This window comes from Lissotriton vulgaris, chromosome 2_1 (genome assembly GCF_964263255.1).
Source record: "Lissotriton vulgaris chromosome 2_1, aLisVul1.2, whole genome shotgun sequence".
In the NCBI taxonomy this organism is placed as follows: Eukaryota; Metazoa; Chordata; class Amphibia; order Caudata; family Salamandridae; genus Lissotriton; species Lissotriton vulgaris.
The window spans coordinates 1,788,512,960-1,788,534,620 of record NC_141687.1 but is presented as its reverse complement, the minus strand read 5'-3'; the positions used below and the strand labels follow the sequence as shown (position 1 = coordinate 1,788,534,620).

At 46.4% G+C, this 21,661-nt stretch overlaps 1 protein-coding gene across 1 annotated transcript in view; it reads left to right on the top strand.

The window, feature by feature from the left end:
- The window catches only part of TESMIN (testis expressed metallothionein like protein), a 1,691,460-nt gene that overhangs the window by 1,218,462 nt on the left and 451,337 nt on the right, over positions 1–21,661 (top strand). The window lies entirely within an intron of this gene.

Genomic DNA, 21,661 nt, shown 5'->3' with positions numbered 1-21,661 from the left:
AGACCTGAATCACCCAGATCTACATACAAATCTCTTTTCCCGAGGAGCTTCTCTTCCTGAATGAGGCCTTGAAATTGACTGTCCATTAGCTCACCTCTAACCAGCTCAAACTTATCGCAAAAAACTGAATTTCTCCTAATCTCCCGACCTAATACCAACCCTGACATTCAGAAATGGATCAAGGCGATCACAGCTTTAAACTGCACACCAATCATGTGGACTCTGCCAAATCCCATGGGATAACCATTGACTGCAGTTTATGACCACATCATCTCAATGGCCAAATCAGCCAGATTTCACCGGAGCTACCCAAGGAAACTTAAACCTTTCCTCGACACTCCCGACCTAAAAATGGCAATACAGGATCTTGTCATTTCTAGACTGGAATATGGCTGCTCTACCCTCTCAGGTTTAGCCCTCTGAAAGCCTGCCTCAATGCGGCCGCCAGACTACTAACAGGCTCAAGGAAATTCAACCACATTTCTTCACACCTGAAAGCTCTGAGCTGGCTTCCTCTTGAAGCCAGAATCCAACTTAAATTGGCATGCATCACGCACAAGGCCCTTTACTCAGACGCCCCGGCATTTCTTGCCCAGAAACTTGTGATATCCGGAGGAGCCAGAAACTCCCATTCCGCCAGAGACCTTTTGCTCCAACCAGCATGCTGCCAGAAGAAAAAACATACAATCTGGCCTTCTCTGGGGCAGCACCAAGAATATGGAACTCACTCCCGCCCACCATTAGAAGAACTCCATCTCTGGCTTGCTTTAAAAAGGATGCAAAAACCTTCCTAATGGGCCAATTCCTCTCCTAAATACTGACTTGAAATCCCCTCAGTGACCTTGTCCTGCTTCCATTTACATTTACATTCGACTACTACCGCTCATCTGGTCTATCCTCTTGTCATCCACCAAGTTCCTCCGGGCACCCCACCCTGGGATCTGGGACTCTCCCTTTCTCTTAAAATTTGTTTTCCTGTGTTTATCCCAAATATTCCCACCCCCACTAATCCTCTTGTTTACAATTTGCGAATTCTGTAAAGCGCTCTGATACCCTTTGGGCCAAGTTCACTTGTGGTTACCCCAAATGTATCTACCACCCCCCTCAAAGTATCTTGTACACATCCTGTAAAGTGCTCTGATACCTTAACAGGTCAAGTTAGCTCTCTATAAATAAAAAGACAGACACTTTATTCCCTTGATACAATGTACCATCATTTCATAATAAAATTACTTTTTCCCCATCACATGGCCTCATCTCCTTAGGCTGTAAACTTATGGACTTATTTCTGTCTCAGTGACAGATTTGAGCTTCTTCTCACAAAACCGGTGTAATATTTATTGAAAAGCAGGACCATTTCCCCTCCTGAACATATGTGAGGTTTGCACATAAAGCATGCCACAAGTTGGCAGTCAGATTCAGATGACTGTGTTAATGAAAGTGTTTGAAACTGGGTTGTTGGTTGATTGGTGTGAGAGCCCTGTTCAAGCAGCAACCAAAAGATGCACAAGCCATCTTTAAATTAATCTGTGCTCAAACCTCTGGTAGCTGGGCCCAGAGAGCCGGGCTTAACTTAGAGTCAATGTGTAAAGTATTTGGACAACACTTCAAACAATAATAAAGAGACAACACTACACAAAAAGGACCAAATGTAATGTAATGTAATGTAATGTATATGTAATGTATAGGCATTTATATAGCGCACTACTTACCCGGAGGGTCCCAAGGCGCTTCGACCGCTGCAAAACCCTTCCTGGCTTCCCTGAGAGATGGTCCCTTAATGGGTATCTCCAGGGTGAGACCAGGCATCCACGGCAGTCTGGTGGGGCCGTTAGTGAAGATGAGGCAAGCTAATGCCCAGAGTTGCCGAGTGTGATCACTGATCAGAGTGGGCACCGAGGCGAGAGAATTATCGAGTCCGCTGACCCTGGTCCAGAAACCTGCCGCGCCGGGAATCGAACCCTGGTTCCGGGCCGTCCTCTGCTCTCGGGTCTGCCGTCTCTAACCAGTGAGCCACACTACTTCACACCAAGTTAGAAACATGAAACCAACTTTGATAAATACAACAAAACCTACATGACAAAAATCCAATCAGTACAACCGAAGATCTTCAGTTTTTAAAGATTATAGAGAAAATAGCACCAAAAACACAAAGCACCTACTGTGGCTATCTGGTTGCGCCAGACTGGGACAAAGTCACAAGTGCAGGCCAACCATGCTAGAGCACGAGCTGGCTGCAGGGACCCAGTTAGGCCCATTGAACAAAGTACTTAAAGTCCTGAGTTGCGGAGTGTTACGAGAATCCATGTCAAAGATGCGTCGCACAACCGATACGCTACATCGGTTACCAGATGTGGTGAAGCTGCGGTGCGCAAACTTGTCTTTGAGGATCCCGTTGATGGGGCTTGCAATGCTTACTCCGGTGTCAAGGATGCAATGCGCAATCGGGGTGATGAATAATTTCCAAAGAGATGAGAGGCTGCATGCAGAGTCTGGGATCGTTGTCGAGGCTATCGTCAACACAGTATGCAAGTGCTATGCCAGTCTCTGTGACAGGTCCACTCCACGCAGCACTGGCGATGAGTCGGTTCAGCACAGGTTTTCAACTTGCAGCAAAGGAGATGCGTCTGTTTCGCTGGATTAACAGAGACTTTGTAAAATACCTTAAGTCCACTTCCAGAAGTCCAGGACCTGGGTGGCATCACTTGGCAGGGTAGACTCACATATGGCAGAGCCCAGGTGCTGATGCAAGGTTGTTGTATGCCTGTTGTGTCTCGCTTCATATCAGGAGAACAGCCAACTAGCCCTTGGAGTCACTCTAGATTTTGTGTTCAAGAGATGCAGATCCAGATCTTCTCACCCAGACAAGAGGGCAGTAGGTCAACACAGAAGGGCAGCAATTGCATCAGAGAAGCTGTCCAGAAGAGTGGCAGTCCTTTCAGCAACACAGTAGTCCCTTTTCCTGGCAGAGTATTTACCAGAAACAGGTGTACTGAAGAGTTGATGTCTGAGATCCAGTATTTATACACAGTTGTGCCTTTAACCCCTTCACTGCGGCGGCTATTCCGCCGCAGTGCTAAGGGGGTGGGGGGGTTTGCAGCACGCCCATGCTGGTGACGGAACCGCTCGTCACCAGCCACGGTTGCGCTGTGCTCATGACGGAGCGGTTCCGTCACGGCCCGCCCACTCAATAGAACGCTCAGCGCAGGCGTGGAATCCGTGCCATGCAGGCGTGCCAAGGGGGCCGTGACGGAACCCCTCCGTCATCAGCACAGCGCGACCGCGGCTGATGACGGAGTGGTCCCGTCACCAGCAGGGGAGGGGTTAAAGTGGGGGAGAAGCTTCTAGAGGCTTGCGAAGGTGCACTGCCTTCCTGCCACTGGCTCCAGACTGACTACAGGGGGCATGTAGCTCTTTGTGTGGAGACAGAATACAGACTATTCAAGTGTGTGTGGGGCTGGGCCCAGCTCCTCCCTCCCGTCCGGCAAATGATGGACCATCAAGTCTCACCGAAATTCCTCATTGTGTGAAGCTGTCTAGGAGGAATACACAAATTCCAACTGTCACCCACATCCAGTCGTGTGACCCAGAGACTGGCAACAGAAACCAAATGGCTAAGGCAAGATAATGCCAACGTTCTAAAAGTGGCATTTTCAGAATTGCAAGTTAAAATCCGACTTGGCCATCAGTTCAGATTTTAAATTGCAATTCCAGACATACTAAACATGAAGGGGGTTCCTGTTCCTATTTGAAAATAACTTTTATAAAATGTAAAAAGGTAATTCCAACATGGTCCTATGGGAGAGGTAGCCCTTGCAGTAGAGAAAAAATGACTTTAAAAGTTTTTCACTGCCAGGACATGTCCTGCTTTTTAAATACAGTGCACCCTGCCATCTGGGCTGTCCATGTCCTACCCTGGGGGTGTCTTATATGTATGAAAAAGAAAGGTTTGGGCCTAGCAAAGGGTCTACATTATCAGGTCGAAGTTACAGTTTAAAACTACTCACACAGGCTCTGCAATGCCATGCCTGAGACATGTTTAGAGCACAACTTAAGCGGATGGCACAATCAGTGCTGCAGACCTGTTAGTGCAAAAAGAACAATTGATGGACAGAATGCAGAACAATGTCATACATTCACCTCATTACAGAGATCTGGGCCTAAATCCATTGTTATTTTGCTTACCATGCCATTCCAGTTTGGACCCAGCCATATGCAAATCAGTCTTGACCCTGCGCCCTATGGGGACAGTCCAGCCGGAACTGCCAGGTCAGTTCCTCGCTGGACTGGAAACAAGCATCCTAGGACCGTTTTCCTGGCTTTCGGCCCTCATCAGCCAGGATAGCTTGATTCCAGGGGCATGGAGAGCACGGGACCCACGTCTGAGCATACCTGTCCAACTCAGGGTGACAAATGCAAAAAGAACAATTGATGGACAAAATGCAGAACAATGTCATACATTCACCCCAGTACAGAGATCTGGGCCTAAATCCATCACTTTTTTTCTCACCATGCAATTCCAGTTTTGACCCAGACATATGCAAATCAGTCTTGACCCTGCGTCCAATGGGGACAGTCCAGCCCAAACTGCCATGCCAGGACCTCCCTGGACTGGAAACAAGCATCCTAGGACCGGTTTCAGGCTTTCAGCCCTCATCAGCCGGGATAGCTGGACTCCAGTGGCATGGAGAGCACGGGACTCACGTCTGAGCATACCCCTCCACTCAGGGTGACACATGCAAAAAGAACAATTGATGGACAGAATGCAGAACAATGTCATACATTCACCCATGTACAGAGATCTGGGCCTAAATCCATCATTCTTTTGCTCACCATGCCATTCCACTTTGGACCCAGCCATATGCAAATCAGTCTTGACCCGAAATCGAATTCGCAATCCGCAAAATCCGCGAATTCATGTAAATTTGCGGAATTTTGTTTTTTGCGTGTTTGCGGGGTTTTTGCGTGTTCGCAGGGTTTTTGCGTGTTTGTGGGGCATTTGCGTGTTCGTGGGCCGCTTGCATGGCGAAGTTACCCATGCGGTTGTGTATGGTCACAGCACCTTCCGGTTCACCACTGCCACCCTCTGGTTCATCACTTCCACCCTCTGGTTCACCACTGCCACCCTCTGGTTCACACCTGCCACCCTCTGGTTCACCCCTGCCAACCTCTGGTTCACACCTGCCACCCTCTGGTTCACCCCTGCCACCCTCTGGTTCACCACTGCCACCCTCTGGTTCAGCATTGCCACTCTCTGGTTCACCCCTGCCACCCTCCGGCTCAGCACTGTCACCCTCTGGTTCACCACTGCCACCCTCTGGTTCACCCATGCCACCCTCTGGTTCACCACTGCCACCCTCTGGTTCACCCCTGTCACCATCTGGTTCATCACTGCCACCCTCTGGTTCACCCCTGCCACCCTCTGGTTCACCCCTGCCACCCTCTGTTTCAGCACTGCCACCCTCTGGTTCACCACTGCCACCCTCTGGTTAACCACTGTCACCCTCTGGTTCAGCACTGCCACCGTCTGGTTCACCACTGCCACCCTCTGGTTCACCCCTGCCACCCTCGGATTCACCACTGCCACCCTCTGGTTCATCACAGCACCCTCTGGTTCACCCCTGCCACCCTCTGGTCCAGCACTGTCACCCTATGGTTCACCACTGCCGCCCTCTGGTTCACGACTGCCACCCTCTGGTTCATCACAGCACCTCTGGTTCACCACTGCCACCCTCTGGTTAACCACTGTCACCCTCTGGTTCAGCACTGCCACCCTCTGGTTCACCACTGCCACTCTCTGGTTCACCACTGCCACCCTCTGGTTCACCCATGCCACCCTCTGGTTCACCACTGCCACCCTCTGATTCACCCCTGCCACCATCTGGTTCATCACTGCCACCCTATGGTTCACCCCTGCCACCCTCTGGTTCACCCCTGCCACCCTCTGGTTCAGCACTGCCACCCTCTGGTTCAGCACTGTCACCCTCTGGTTCACCCCTGCCACCCTCTGGTTCATCACTGTCACCCTCTGGTTCATCACTGCCACCCTCTGGTTCACCACTGCCACTCTCTACCGAGACCTTTTGTGACGCAGCAGCAGCACAAAATATGCGCCATGGTGCTGGGTATTAACAACGTAATGATTCTGAGAGATGCGTCATGTTGTAAAGCCCTGCGCCATCAGGAGGCGTTCCGGCGCAGGCGAGGGGGTTCCTGCACAGGAACGCCTCCTAAAAGTGGCTGAGTAAAATCTACAAGATTTCACTCAGTCACTTTTAGGCCAATGCTGCGTCAAATCCCTACGCCTGCTTGAAGCAGGCACAAGGCTTGATGCAGCATTGGGCAGATAGGGCCCCCCAGAGCATTGCTGGAGCTGCGTCGCAAGCGCGGCGCAGCCCCAGTAATGCGCTGCTTTTACGGCACAGATGCGTAACGCATCTGTGCCCTTTTTGCCACATGGAGCGCCGCATTGTAAATGCGGCGCACCATGGGTGGCGGAGCTGCGGCGCACAATAACTGGCGCATCCCTGGGAATGCACCAGTTATTGTAAATCTGCCCCTATACATTTAGCCATCGAGGGAGCACTTACTGATTAGACAGTAGAAAGTACTCCAGTTGAGTAGAGATATTGCACAAAAAGGTGGCATCTTCGTGGACAAACACACAGGGCGGGATTCATTCTGCCCCATGTTAGACTCATTTTTTGTGCCCCTCTGCCCTCAGACTCGTTTTTCCCTTGTTTTTCTGCCCTTCTGCCCTCTGTTAGACTCGTTTTTCCCTTGTTTTTCTGCCCTTCTGCCCCCTGTTAGACTCGTTTTTTGTGCCCTTCTGCCCTCTGTTAGACTCATTTTTGTGCCTTTCTGCCCCGTTAGACTCTTTTTCGTGCCCTTCTGACCTCTGTTAGACTCGTTTTTCCCTTGTTTTTCTGCCCTTCTGTCCTCTGTTAGACTGTTTTTTTGTGCCTTTCTGCCCTCTGCATCACCACATCATCACTCAGCGCTACCCCAGCATCACTCAGCACCACCACATTATCACTCAGCACCACCACATTATTACTTGGCAGTTCGGGCTGAATTGATGCCATGAGGCACAGGGTCAGACTGATTTGCATATGGCCATGTTCGAACTGGGGTGGTGGAGTGTGCTAAAGAATGATGATGGATTAAACCCAGATCAGTTGACTGAGGGTGAGTGTTTGATTTGCTCAAGCACTCCGTCCATCATTCCCTTTGGTATCGCTTTGTTCGCCCTAAGTTGGCAGGATATGCCCAGACATGGGTCCCTTGCCCACTTTACCACTGGATTCAAGCTAGCCTGGCTGACGATGGCTAATTAGGCAGAAACCGGTCCCAGGATGCTTATTTCCAGTTCAGGGAAGACATGGCTTGGCAGTTTGGGCTGGACTGATCCCATGAGGCACAGGGTCAGACTGATTTGCATATGGCCATGTCTGAACTGGGGTGGTGGCGTGAGCTTAACAATGATGATGGATTAAACCCAGATCAGTTGACTGGGGTGAGTGTTTGATTTTCTCAAGCGCTCCGTCCATCATCCCCTTTGGTATCGCTCTTTTCCCCCTAAGTTGGCAGGGTATGCCTAGACGTGGGTCCCTTGCTCACTTTGCCACTGGATTCAAGCTAGCCTGGCTGATGACGGCTGATTAGCCAGTAACCAGTCCCAGGATGCTTCTTTCCAGTCCAGGGAAAACATGGGGTGGCAGTTCAGGCTGGACTGTTCCCATGAGACACAGGGTCAGACTGATTTGCATATGGCCTTGTCTGAACTGGGGTGGTGGAGTGAGCTAAGGAATGATAATGGATTAAACCCAGATCAGTTGACTGGCTGTGAGTGTTTGATTTGCTCATCTCCTTTGGTATCGCTTTGTTCGCCCTAAGTTGGAAGGGTATGCCCAGATGTGGGTCCCTTGCTCACTTTGCCACTGGATTCCATCCCCTTTGGTATAGCAGACCTATTACAAGCATTTAATGTACAGGCCCTGGGCAGAGGTAGTGCCACTTGGGTATGAGTGCCAATTGGGTAAATTCCAAAGAGGGTATAATCCAGTTTTGCCATGTTTTAGGGAAGGAGCACAAGCACTTTAGCACTGGTTAGCTGTGGTAAAGTCTGCAGAGTCCTAAGGCAAGCTAAAACAAAGTCAGCAAAAGCAGGATGTCTGAAGGCAAAAAGTTAAGGGAAAACTACACTAAGGATGCCAGGTCAAACAGAAAGGAGTTGCCTTTCCGCATTAGGAAGCACAGTGTTATATCAGTGTTATATCAGTACAAATGAGTGAATGGTTTGGTCACTGGGTCATGTGCCCTAAGCTGCTCACTTTATGGTTCATCTCCCGGTTTTGGTACATTAGACATGACAACTGTCAATGATTGATATATTTGCATGCAGGATCAATGGACAAGGTCAAACGTTGCTCCATTGGCTGCAGCGCTGACACCTCATTTTGTTATCCATTAGACTCCCTCTTTCCTTCTCCACAAATAGGCTTCCTGGCAAAATGGATGGATTCCAGCTCCTTAGACTTAACGCAGGTAAGACTGAAGTTCTAGTGCTAGACAAGCAGCCATCTATATGGACTACTGCATGGTGGCCATCTGAATTAGGTCTGGTACCCACTCCCAAATCTAAGATAAAAAAACCTTGGGATCTAGTTTGACTCCTTGCTGACCTTTGATAACCAGATTTCTATTCTTGCTGGAAACTGTTTCAGAATCTTAAAATGCTTCACAAAAACTTCGGTCTTGTGCCGTAGTCGACATGTTATCCATTCAGGCGCCTGTAGTGTCCCGCTTGGACTATTGTAATGTACTCCATCTTGCTGTCTCCAAGCGCAGGATGAGAATGTTGCAAAGGGTTCAGAATTCCGCTGAAAGGATGCTTTTGAACATCCTCAGACGCTCCTCCATGGGTACTGCTCTTGCTGCACTTTACTGGCTTCCAATTCAGGACCGAGTTACTTTCAAAGCATTATCCTTATGCCACAGAATGTTAAATCAGAAAGGTCCTCGCTATCTTTTCCCTTTGAATAAACCTAACCTTCCATATCTATGCCTCAGATCCTCTGGGACTGCGAGATTAAGGATACTTAAAATACAAAGAGCTTGTCTGGGTGGTTGTTTTTTTAATAGCTTCTTGGATGCCAAGATGTGAAGCCTGCTCTTTGTGGGCCTTAGAATGCAATCCTCTGAAGTTCTCTTTTGCAAAAGATTGAAGACCTGGTTCTTCAGACAATCTATGGGAAACTAGGTTCTTTGGCAGGCTCTTACAATACTCTGAGGGAAAACATAGCATGGGGACACTCCGAATGGAGTAACCAGGCGCTTTATAAGCTTATAACATAACATAACATAATAATTTCACAGTTGCAATTTGTGAGTGAGACATTTTTAGTTTTAAGGAAGACCTTGCCCTTACTTGGAAACAGTGATGACTGTTCAAATGCTGCATTGACCCTGACAGCTTATTTCAGGCCTTTAATGTACACAGGCTTTGAGGTAATTCAGCATGGCAGGGGACAGGTATTCCCAGAAGAGCTTATGGTCATGGACTATGAATGACTGAAACATCGTATGAGCATATGTGACCTAATGCACATGTATGATGAGATAATTTATCTTATAATTTAAGGATGTCGGTGTGCAAATCTGCGACAGGCATAGCTCATGCCAGTAAGCTCATAAATTCATGCACTGCTTTGATGGAAGGTGCACCATCAGCTCAGGATTCAATCAAGTATGTCTGATTCTCTACGCATGTATATGTGGCCAGCTGTGGGCTGCCTTACTGCTGCATCCCAAGTATTCTATGTAGTTGCCACCAGCTGGTACCTCATCATTAACCCTGACTCACCAATGAAGATGAGCATGTTGAAGCTTACCTGGTAGCTTAGTTGTGGTATGATCACGTCTTCAGAGAGCTCAATGGACACCAGGTCAAATAGTACATAGATAACATTTTGAAGATTATTGCCCTACATCACTAGATAATCCCTTTTTAACTGGAGAGTGAGCCTGGGATCTGAAGGAGGCTGATACAATGTTATCCTGATCCCCACCATCACTCTTCTTAGTCATGATTGACTGGAATAGCAAACCACCCCTAGAAGTTTTAATATGTGTGAATATGAGGAATACCAACTAGGTTATTAGGAAGCAGCGGCATAAATCACCAGCACTAGACATTATTGCCAATATGATGAGGGAATGTCCTGCTGGCACCATGGGGCTGAGTATTGCTAGACCTGAATGAAATTTCCATAATGCAAGCATGATCTTACATAATTTTGCATTACACTTGTTATGAGAAATTCGCAAAAGTATGCAAGGACACCATGCTGCATAATCATCTGGCGTTTGCAGCAAGAATTTAGGGTAAGCACACTGGAACAACAGAAACAACCAAAGTGCAGTTGTTGTTTGCAACACTTGTACTATTTGTGTTTTCTTTAGCATGCGTCTTTGTGACTGCAATGGGCATGAGGATTTGTTTACACTAAAATACAGTGCCAAATATCTTTTTTGCATTTGCATAACTACACATCATTTTATACAGTTTTTTTGAAACCTCCAGTAATTCTTCTTGGTATCAACAATTGGAGTTGCACCTGGAGCCCAGGTGCATAATAACATGTTGATTGTAAGTTAGTCTCAATAGTACTATAAGGTCAGTTTAGGCTATCTGTAGCTGCTTAAGGGTTTTTGGCAGTTGTGAGGAATGTTGTAGTAGAGCTGAATGGCATCTTGGACATGGGTGATAACATCCATGTCTAGGTTTTCAATGAAAGGATCATCACGAGAAGCTAAAAGCAGTCTCTCAGTGGCTATTTGAAATTGGTCGATGCCTAATCAGTCAAAATGTGTACACATGCAGGTGATTCTGGTCTTCTGTGGGCGTACTTTTAGTATGAAAAGTATTTCCATTGACCCCGAGATAATATAGGACTTAGTGGCTGCTTTGCATCAAACCAATATCTCCCTATGGAAGAGCTTCTCAGAAATTGACATTTTTGAAAAAGGTTTAACTCACCCTAGACCCCCCAATCACACACAATACACCTTCATAGCAAATACCTCATTCTCATTCCTCTGAACAGCACTCACCGACCACCAACAGAACAAACCCATGGTAATATCATCAGTGCACACTCTGTATTTCTCCAAGCACCAGAGATTGTGCTCACGTCAAACAGCACAAATTTGATGTGCTCGTTACCACATATATGTGATTCATAGCTATATCCACACAATCATAGAACTACCTGCACACTACACAATCAAATATAAAGACTGCAATCAAACAAGGTAAGAGGTGGACTCATAATCCACAAGTCCACTGAATGTTTCTCCTTACCTGCCCCTTCCAACTCTCAGTATCCCATATATCCCCTTCAACGTGATCTACAGACCGCAAGGACTTCATCAAGGAAGTCTTAATATCGCCATCGCTGCTTCTAGTCAACACACTCATCCCAGGTTTCTTGGATTCTGGAGACTCGTCTGCTAAGAAATTGAAAGAGTTCCTTTACACATTCATCAGCACCCTTTTTTCATGAAGCAACACATTACCAAATCTAGTCATTTGAAAGGCGGCACAATTGATCTCATCAACATGGTTTCTCATTCTATCTAATGCAAGACCCGTACCTCATTGATTGTACTAATCATCTGGCCTTCCTCTTTTCCTTCCTTCATGCCACACCAACTTGAAAATCACCCTCAATGAGGAAAGCAAACTATTTGCTCTGTCACAAAATTCTCTATAGACCCTCTCCAAAAAGAATTCATCAATGGCTCAACCACCTACCAGCCACCAACAGACATCAATGCTGTTCCAATGATTTTTTTTTAACATTCACATTCGCTAAAAGGTTACCACCCAACTCGAAAACCTTTAATTTTTAATTGTTTTGCGACTAGATTATTGTTGCAAAACATTACTACATCTCATATAATTGCTAAATTAGAAGGGACACCTACAACACTGCTTGCAAAATATAAATCGCAATCCATTTGCAATCCCATTTTAGTTGGTTAAAGTTTCTAAAATAGAATTACTACATAGTTAAACCCTGTTTTGTGGGCGTAAAGGCACATATTTGTGAATAACTTTGTTTGTGACTACAAAATACATTCGTATATGAGCCTTTGCTCATTTCTTGAATTCTAATTTCCCTCTTCAATGAACGGCTATAAGATCGCCAAGGAGATGTGTTTTTCCCTTGTATGTGTTTGCTCTCCTCAATGGGGCCCTTTTAGCGAGACACTTGCCAATTTGTACATATACCATTTGTGCAGGGTGACACAGCAGCTTTTGGCAGAAGTTACACATTTTTGGGTAATCAAGAAGGGAGTTCAACAGACCTTCTCAACCTTGAGCCCCTGTAACGTTCTCCAGTTCCTTCTAAGCTATAGCCAAACACTACATCCTTCCACAGGACAACCACCAGCATCACTTTTGTTTGGTACAGTAGTGATGTCCACAGTCATTTTTCTTCTTCTGATGAAGATCTCAAAGATCTGGAAAAACAAACAAACAGGGCTCTCATGTAATAGAGAAGCATTGGAGGTGTGCAAAATCAGTTACAGTGCAGGTGGGCAGAACAGTGACGGTCAAAAACCATCATCCTATGAGAAACTGAAATTAACATTTGAAGCAAATGAGAACATTACCCGGCCAATGAACACATGGAAAGTAGTCAGTATCCTTCAAAATTTAACTTAAAAAATGAAAATTAATTTCGCACTCAACAAGCACTGATTTAAATAATGCTCCCAGGAGTGACAGTAACAGGAACCGTAACTTCTCCAATTCTTGCCCTAATAACAGGCTGTCTTTATATACCTTTAATGTGGTTGAAAGAAAATGATAGAGCCCCAACCCCAATTTCCTCATTCTCTTACTCCCTCCCAAACCCCAGTTTAGCCAGGAACACAAACCAAATATCCTACCTCTTCAAAAGTCCCAACATACCCATGAACTTTTCGGTATTCCCACCTGTAGCCCAAGAATCACAACCATTCCTCTTCATTGACCTTTTGCTTCTTTGGTATGAGAATCTTGGTGAAATAACCAGACCAGTACCTTGGACGGAGCTGTGTCTTGGTGTGAGTTTTGTAGAGAGCTAAGTTGATGCAGGTTCTTGCCTAGTCTGGGCATCATAAATACAATGATTATACAATAAATTATGGTCTTTCCGTATAGTGGCACAGTTCTTTGTTTTGAAAGATTTTTTCATTTTCTCAAGAGCTGGAGTTCTCTAGTAGTCTAAGACAGGCATGGGATATGGACAAATTCCTTGGTGCCCAGACCCTGGCTGGAGTCAACCTCTTTTAAGGAAACAGGCAGGGAAAGTAGAAGTACTCCAAAGTAAATAAACCAAGTTCCCTGGTCTCAACAATGGACAGAAGTCCCAATGTTTTTTATGACCAAATACTCTTCATGGCTTCACCTGCAGAGACCTATTCTAATCTGGTAGGGGAAAGCTTATCCTGTACAGCCACTACCTTTCGACCGAGATGTCCAAAGGCTCCTTAGGGGGTGAAAAATGGCATGATCTATAGGCGCCATGACTGCCTCTGTCCCAGCCGGCATCCCAAGAACTTCATTCAATGTCAGTGAGTCAGTCAGTCAAACGGTTCAATAATATGGAGACCGTACTCTATTAAAACCACCATGAATACAATCAACCCATACAATAAATATACTTTAAATATACATAAGTAGATAAAAAGTTAAAAACCCATGAATAAAAAAAAAACAATTCAGAAGATTTTCATTTTGCACAGCACCTGTATCTTGCTTATTAAATCACAAGATCTTTTAAAACACCCTTCACTGCAATTACAAATCTCCTAATCACACAAGTGACATCCAGGGACTTCATGTGCATCAAGAGATTAAATGCTTGATTCCAATTAATAATGCCATACTTTGCAAAAATTGGTTTTAAAAATACTTTTTGCACAAGACGATATGTGCCCCATTACATTTTGTCATCATGCCACAGGTGCACTAGCCCAAATCATCCATAATTGCTGATTTTGTCCTCCTATCAGCATAACAAGGATGTATCCCACCTCTAAATGTTAAAACTGCATACCTAAGCTATGGCTTAGGTAAGGCCTCCACGTATCGAAAGTAGTGATCATTAACCCAAGTCTTTATCAAAAATTGAACGGATTATTTCCTTCCTAGATAAATGTAAATGTATTGCGACTTATATAGCGCACGTATCACCCGAAGGCATCAAGGCGCTTGCCTTGGGAACCCGTCCTGGCTTTTTCCCTGTGAGATAACCCCTACTGGGCATCCCCAAGGTGAAAGCCAGGCATCCCGCAGCGGGTGGGCCGCCGTAGTGGAGATTAAGCAAGCTATTGCCCAGAGTTGCAGTGTGGGACCCCATGATTAGAGTAGGCACCGAGGCGAGAATTATTGAGTCCGTGGACATTTTTGGGCTCAGGACCCTGCCGCGTCGGGAATTGAACCCTGGTCCCGGGCCAGACCTCTGCATCAGGGTCTGCCGCTCTAATCAGTGAGCCACACTCCTCCACCCTTCCCTTCCTCTCTAGCACATTTATTTGCAAATACCCGTAACTTTGATTTGTAAATCTTCAATTCCAACTTTCTCTGATCCAGTTTTATTGTCAACCTATTACGGATTTCATTCAGCGCTTGCCTCTCCATTCGGGCCCATTTCCATTCACTAATTTCAACCTTACCTTTGCAACAGGAGATTTCTGGGATTCCTTCCCTAGCTAGCCTTATCTAAAACCTAAGCAGAGCTGCAGTCCCTAAATAACTCCCAGTTGTAAACTGGATTTCCATCCTTATAGCCTGATGCATAGAAGAAGGTGGCACTGCAAGGAGTCTTTTCACACATTTATCTTCTTCATAATTCCAGTCAAGTTTACACCTATGGTTAAAGCCTCCTCTCCATAGCGTTGCAGGCTGACAATATGGTTCAACACTGAGGTCAATGCTGTGGCTTTTAATTATTCTACATGATCTTTCCAATTTAGCTTTATATCAAACCACATGCTATAAGACATTTATACTTTTTGCAACCTCCACTTTATTCCCTCCCATGAGCCAATTGAATCAAACATTTTCTTTACCCAGCACCATGATCTTTGTCTTGTCAAGGTTTACAGCTAGCTTCTTCTTTAAACAATATTTATGGAAGACGTCCAGTTTCCTTTGTAAGCCTACTTCCGTTGTGTTCATTATTGTATTAAGCTAGCTCTGCACATGATACTGCCACTGGGTGGTAATCATTTTATAAAATTATACTTTGTATTTTTATTGTTATGACGAAGCCTTCATAAGAAGGTAAGTACATTTCAATTAAAGCTACACTTCACGTTTAAAAATCAACAGTGTACTATTCTGATAGTTCAAGATCTCTGTGGAGGGAATCAGGCTTGTATACAACATACAGTTATAGTCCTCGGGTGGCCAGACCAACTCAGAGTTCAGGGTTGGTCTTGGGGACTAGGGCACCCATATGGTGTGGATTTCGGTACCTTTGCTGAGGCGGTCTATGCCGACAGATTTTGTCACCATCGCGGTCGGCGGGGGCAAGGAGCAGGATAGGGTTCTGTAGGCAACCAGCAGGTTACCTTTGCGGTCACTGGTGGTCGATGGCCATAGTTCAGATGGAGGTCTGCCGTCGTTGTATCATCTGGGAGAGATTGCAGTCAGCTTGGTAGTGTCGTAGGCGACCGGCAGGGCCACTAGCAGGAAGGTACAGGCTCTTGGGCCTGGAGCTGTGGGCAACTCAGGTCATGGGCTCAACAAGTTGTCCCATTGTAAGGCGTTCTATGGGCAAGGCAGAGTCACATTGACACACATGTTGGTCATCTTCCACTTTGGGAGCTTTTTGGTCATGGTGAGTCATGTTGACAGCAGCATCGGTCCTCAGCTGTGGCAGTTCTGAGAGTTCTTATGTAGCAGGGAGTCGCGTCGACTGGGGTCGGTCCTCCCCTTGGTGGTTCGTGGAGTTGGGTTCTTTTTGGACAGGTCCTCTCTTCTCTGAAGATTTGAGTCTTTGTTGAAGACAGCAGTCCTCCCAGAAGTTTTGGAGATTGTGCTGTAAGATAGAGGTCTCGTACAAGTGGTAGACTGGCCATAGTGGTGGGGCTCAGGCAGTTGTCATCACCGGGCTTCGGCTGCAGGGTGTCTTCTTGCTTCTTAGGTCATCACAGATCTGGGGTCCAGGTCTGAGGGAGCCACTAAATGCTAAATTTAGGAGGCGTGTTAGGGGAGTAGCAGGTAGAGACTATGGGCACCTTACCTAGGGTGGGTCCCCCTTCTATTATACCACCCTCCCAGGGGAGGGGGCATAACCTAGCTCTGATTTGAGGGGTTCCCCCATCTTCAAGATGGTGAGGACTGTAACGTGTGCTTCACCTCACATCTGACAGGTGGGGTTGGCAGAGGTGGGCACACTTCCTATGTTTTAGAATTTTCCTGCCAGTTTTCATGCCAACAGTGGGGGTGTAAACCAGGGGCTGCCATCTGATGCCAACAGCAGAGGCTAGAGGTTTAATTATAAAGGCAGCAGGCCTTGAGGTTTCCCTTCTTCTAGCACTAGCTCATCGTGGGGGAAGAGGCATGACATATCTGTCCAGGATGTGCATTGTTTCTGGTCCCAGAGAGCAGGGGCTCCCTACCTAGGGATCCAGAAACATGTCTGGTGGTGGCTGGCTGCCTACAGCTGGTCAGAGACCACACCTGGGTTGAAAGGGATACCTCTGAGGTGCCCTTTGGGGACATGGTACAATAAATGCCACCCAGGGACCCTGTACACTACATTCGAAACCACATCAAAACCAGGCAAAAAGTGGGGGCTAACCACGCAACAGAAGCACATTCCCACATGACCCCTCCTTCCCAAATGAAAAAGGATGAAACTAACCTTCCCCTGGAGAGTCTTCATCTTCTAAGTGGCAGAACCTGGAAAGGCCATCTTCATTGGCATGGCAGTCCCAGGTCTGTGTTCCATTTTGAAGTCCATTCCCAGGAAGAATATGAACCACCTTAGGAGTTTGGGTTTCTCACCTTCCATCTGTTGTAACTACCTGAGAGGCCTGTGGTCTGTCTGCACTAGGAAGAGAGTGTCAAGCAGGTATGGCCTCAACTTCTTCAGGGCCCAGACCACAGCAAAGGCTTCCCTCTCTATGGCACTCCAACGCTGTTCTCTAGGGAGTAGTCTCCTGCTTATGAAAGCAATAGGTTGGTCATGTCCTTTATCGTTTGTTTAGGATAGGCCTGCACCTATCCCATGCTCAGAGGCATCTTTTTGCATAGTGAACTGATTGGTATAGTCTGGAGCTTTCAGGACTGGGGTAGAGCACATTGCATCCTTCAAAGTGCCACATACCTTTTTACTGTCCATTGTCCAGTTTACTTTTTGGGCATCGTTTTGGAGATAAGCTCTGTGAGGGTATCACTATGGACCCAAAGTCCTTCACAAACCTCCTCTAGTACTCAGTCAAGCCAAGGAATGCCTTGACATGGGTCTGGGTGGTTGGAACTACCCAGTTCAGAATTGTCTAGATCTTGGGTTGTAATGGCTTAACTTGGCCTTCACTTGGCCTTCACATGGGGAGAGGTGTGGCGCCGCAGCCAGGGTGACTAACGGGGAATCTGGGGATAACGGTTCGATCCCCGGGGCCGGCGGCAGATTAGCCCAGTACCATGAGACTCTGGGCAATTGCTTGCTTAATCTTCCCGTTGGTCCCCAGCGCCTAGAGACCCTAACGGGTGATGGTTTGCGCTTTACAAATGTGGATTATTATTAGATACCAGGTGACCCAAGTACACAACCTTGCCCTGCCCTATCTGGCATTTGCTTGCCCTGATAGTGAGGCCTGCACTTCTCAGAGCCTCCAGGAGCTTGCAATGGTGGAACAGGTGATCCTGCCAGGTGGAGGTGTACACATCAATATCGTCAAAATAAGCTGCACTTAAGGATTCTAACCCATCAAGGACTTTGTTCACCAACTGTTGGAAGGTGGCAGGGGCATTCTTCAATCCAAAGGGCATCACTGTAGCCCAAAAGAAGGGCCCATTAGGAGTGGAGAATGCTGATTTTTCTTTTCTTCCAGGGGTCAGGCCCATCTGCCAGTACCCAAATGTGAGATCAAGGGTACTGAGATATTCAGCTGCCCCTAACCTGCCAATTAGATCATCGGCCTGTAGAGTAGTTCCTATATTCCCAATAGGTTCTGCGCATTGGAATAATATATCCTGTAGTTTAGACGTAGGACTGAGGTCTACGAGGTCTCTACCGGGTATATTAGACTTAATTGTGAGTGCCAGCTAGCTCAGAGGTCACTAGAAACTTTCTTGAATAAACAAGAAGGGATTAGTTTCAGACAACCGCATAAAACATGACACCTTTGTTTCCCAAGAATAAGAAATCAAATCTCCAGAGTCGCGGAAACAATAGGTAACTATTTCACTCAGTCAATCGTGCATGCTTAGTTTCACCAGAGGTGCAAGAGGAATAGATAGACGGGCGTTTTCAATAAAAAGGTATTTATTGAACAGTCTTCTTTCTTAAGCATTGAAAATGAACTGCTACAATAGTAAAGCTTACTATGAAGTACAATGCATATAATACGGACAGTATTATAAAGTAGTACTGTAAAAGCATGATATGGTTTCTAAGCCATAAAGTGCATAAAATGTATAAAATACATGAAATACATACAGTGATAAAAGGAAGACTAAAAGGAACTCAACTGGTGCTTCTAAATACGCCTACCCCGATGTACCTAACCTATGTCTAGTACGAGGGGGGAAGTAGAAGAGGAGTAGCTTAAGTTTTAGGAGTTTTCTACTAGGAATCTAATTTCAATAATTCTCTAAGAGGTCTAATCAGCTCCGTACCTTTGGTTCTTGAATGAAGGAGGTCTTGTATCTCGTTCTTGGGACTCGACTTCCCAGATACCCACAAGGGTAGCCTGGAAACACTGGAGCTGGATTTCTCGGCAAGAGAAATGACAGAGTCTCGCAGTGCGTCTGCTGGAGGGTCGGCTTCCTTTGGCACTTGCTGCTGCAGGGCGTCGGGCAAGTAGATAGTCGATCTGCTCCAAACCACCATGCGTTTGTTTAGGCAATTCAAGGCATATTTATACTTTGAAGGTTCCGAGTTTGACTCATGTTTGGACTTAATAACGTCACTCAAAGGCTCATTTCTTAGAAAACGCCGGGAGTTCTGGGAGAACTTAATATTCAAGCAGGGGAAGTCCCGGGCTGCTGAAATCAGGTTTTTCCAAGAAAACTTTGTTAATTCTTGGAGCTTAGTGGAAGTATCCATGCCGTATTTGGGCTGTATGGTTAAACCCAAATATGGTAATGATTTCTATGCCTATATAAGGAAATTATAGAGCATACCTATATAAGGGCATGAATCAGGAAATTTATACTAGGGTCCGAGATTCATTTACAACAGGCCCTAGGAATTGGGTGAGCATCCATTTTTGTCACAGCATTGAGACCCCTATAGTCTCCACAAAACCTAATTTCTTTTTTTCAGACTTATGTAAAACGTACCGACCGACACGGACTGGTACTGGAGTCTGACAAATACCCGCTCCGAATGACCGTATGAGTATGATGCCATGCGCGTGATTTCCAAACGTGTCTCACAGAGCGCAATCCGTACGTCCGAGCCGCACGGTAAACAGTGATCTGCATGTAAAGGGAATGCAAAACGTACCGACCGACACGTACTGGACCCAAACAACGCGTACACGTTCTGTACAAGCATATGAGTATGATATAATGCGTGCAAAAAAAAAACCAACTCGCACGAAGCACAATCTGGAAGAAAGAGACGTACGGGAATCAGTGACTACCATTGAAAACAGCCCGTCGCGATTGACGTGTATGCTAACGCTGCAACACAGCAGATTGTGAGTGAGACAGACTCGGAGTACTTCCCGATTGCCCATGTATGCATCATACCCAGTCAACTGAACTTCTCCATCATGCACAACAAGACCAACGTTTAAATCCAGAGAAAAAGAATCAAACAAGCAATGTCGAAATCAATAAAGAATTCAAAAAAAGAAGTGAACAAAGACACACCCACAACTCCACCTACATAAAGGCCCAACTCCACTACCATGATCCTTTGCCATTTTCAAACAGATCACAGCTGAGAAGACAACTACACTGCACTCTGAACCACATCCACAACTCACTCAACACACAACATCCACACCATTTTATCCTCCCAAACACACTCACAACAAGCAAGAGAAACTAACACCCACTCACCCTCATGTACACCCTCACACACACATCAATCTCCACAACCACACAGCACCATGCCCCCCAAGAAGAATCCAAAGTGAGTTGGAAGTATTGGTTGATGAAATACTCTGAGCAGAGCCGACAAATATTTGGAACATTGGTCGAACAATCCCCCCTGTCACAGAAAACAAATATGTGGGAGAGGATTGCCGACAAGGTGAACGCACAAGCACCTTGCATGCGCACAAAGGGTGACATCCAGAACAGGTACTACGATGTGCGAAGGAGTGTCAAGAAGCTCATAGCCAGAGAGCATGCCTTGTGCCAGCGTACTGGTGGTGGCCCTCCTGCAAAACCAACATACTTCACGTCCTGGGAGGAGAAAGTGTGGGCCATACTCCCACCAGAGGGCATCCATGGATTGACAGGAATATCAGAGCCTGGTGAGTACACAACCAATCTAGTCAACACACACACATCACTGCCAAGGGGACATTGAAAATAAGTAGTGTTAGCAAAGCCAAATTAAGCCTGCAAAACGACATTCAGTGATGTGTATGCCAGTAACAGATATGCAATAGCTGTATTTCCGAGTAATATTGCACTAGGTCATAACATGCAAAGACCTAACAACAAATACAGCAATGCATTGGTAAGAAACACCAACAAACACTGTCAGCCATCTTTACAAACCTGTTACACCACCTCCCTGGGAAGCTGAGTCACAGGAAGGAAGCTGGGGCATGCTGGGAGTATGGGTGTATCCAAAAGCCTGATGGGAGTTGCAGTCACACACACTAGACCCCTCCCATATGGACCATCAAGCCCACCTTGAACCATGTCCACCTCACAGGGAGGGGAAAAGTACTGACAAAATGGCTGACACTGGGCATTGCTATGGGGATAACAAGGGCCTGGTGGGGCTTGTGCACCAACACACACCAGGACTCCACTGTCAGCCATCTTGTCAGCACAGTAACACCACCTCCCAGGGAAGCTGAGTAACAGGAAGGAAGCTAGGGCATGCTTGGAGTGTGGGTATATGCGGAAGCCTCATGGGACTTGCAGTCACACACACCAGACCCTCTCCCACATGGTCCATCAAGCCCACCCTGAACCATGTCCACCTCACAGGGAGTGGAAAAGTACTGACAAAATGGTTGACACTGGGCCTCGCTATGTGCACCAACATACACCAGGACACCACTTCCTGACATCCATAACTTGAACTAGGACACCCTGCAATGAAAGCAACCTACAGGGGGATTGACTGGCATCTGTGGGTGAAGGTGTGCCTGCAAGTACAACAAATACCAGCAATACTGCAAATACACATACCTGCACAGCACAAAACAATATGCCCCTTGGGAGCACTCACAC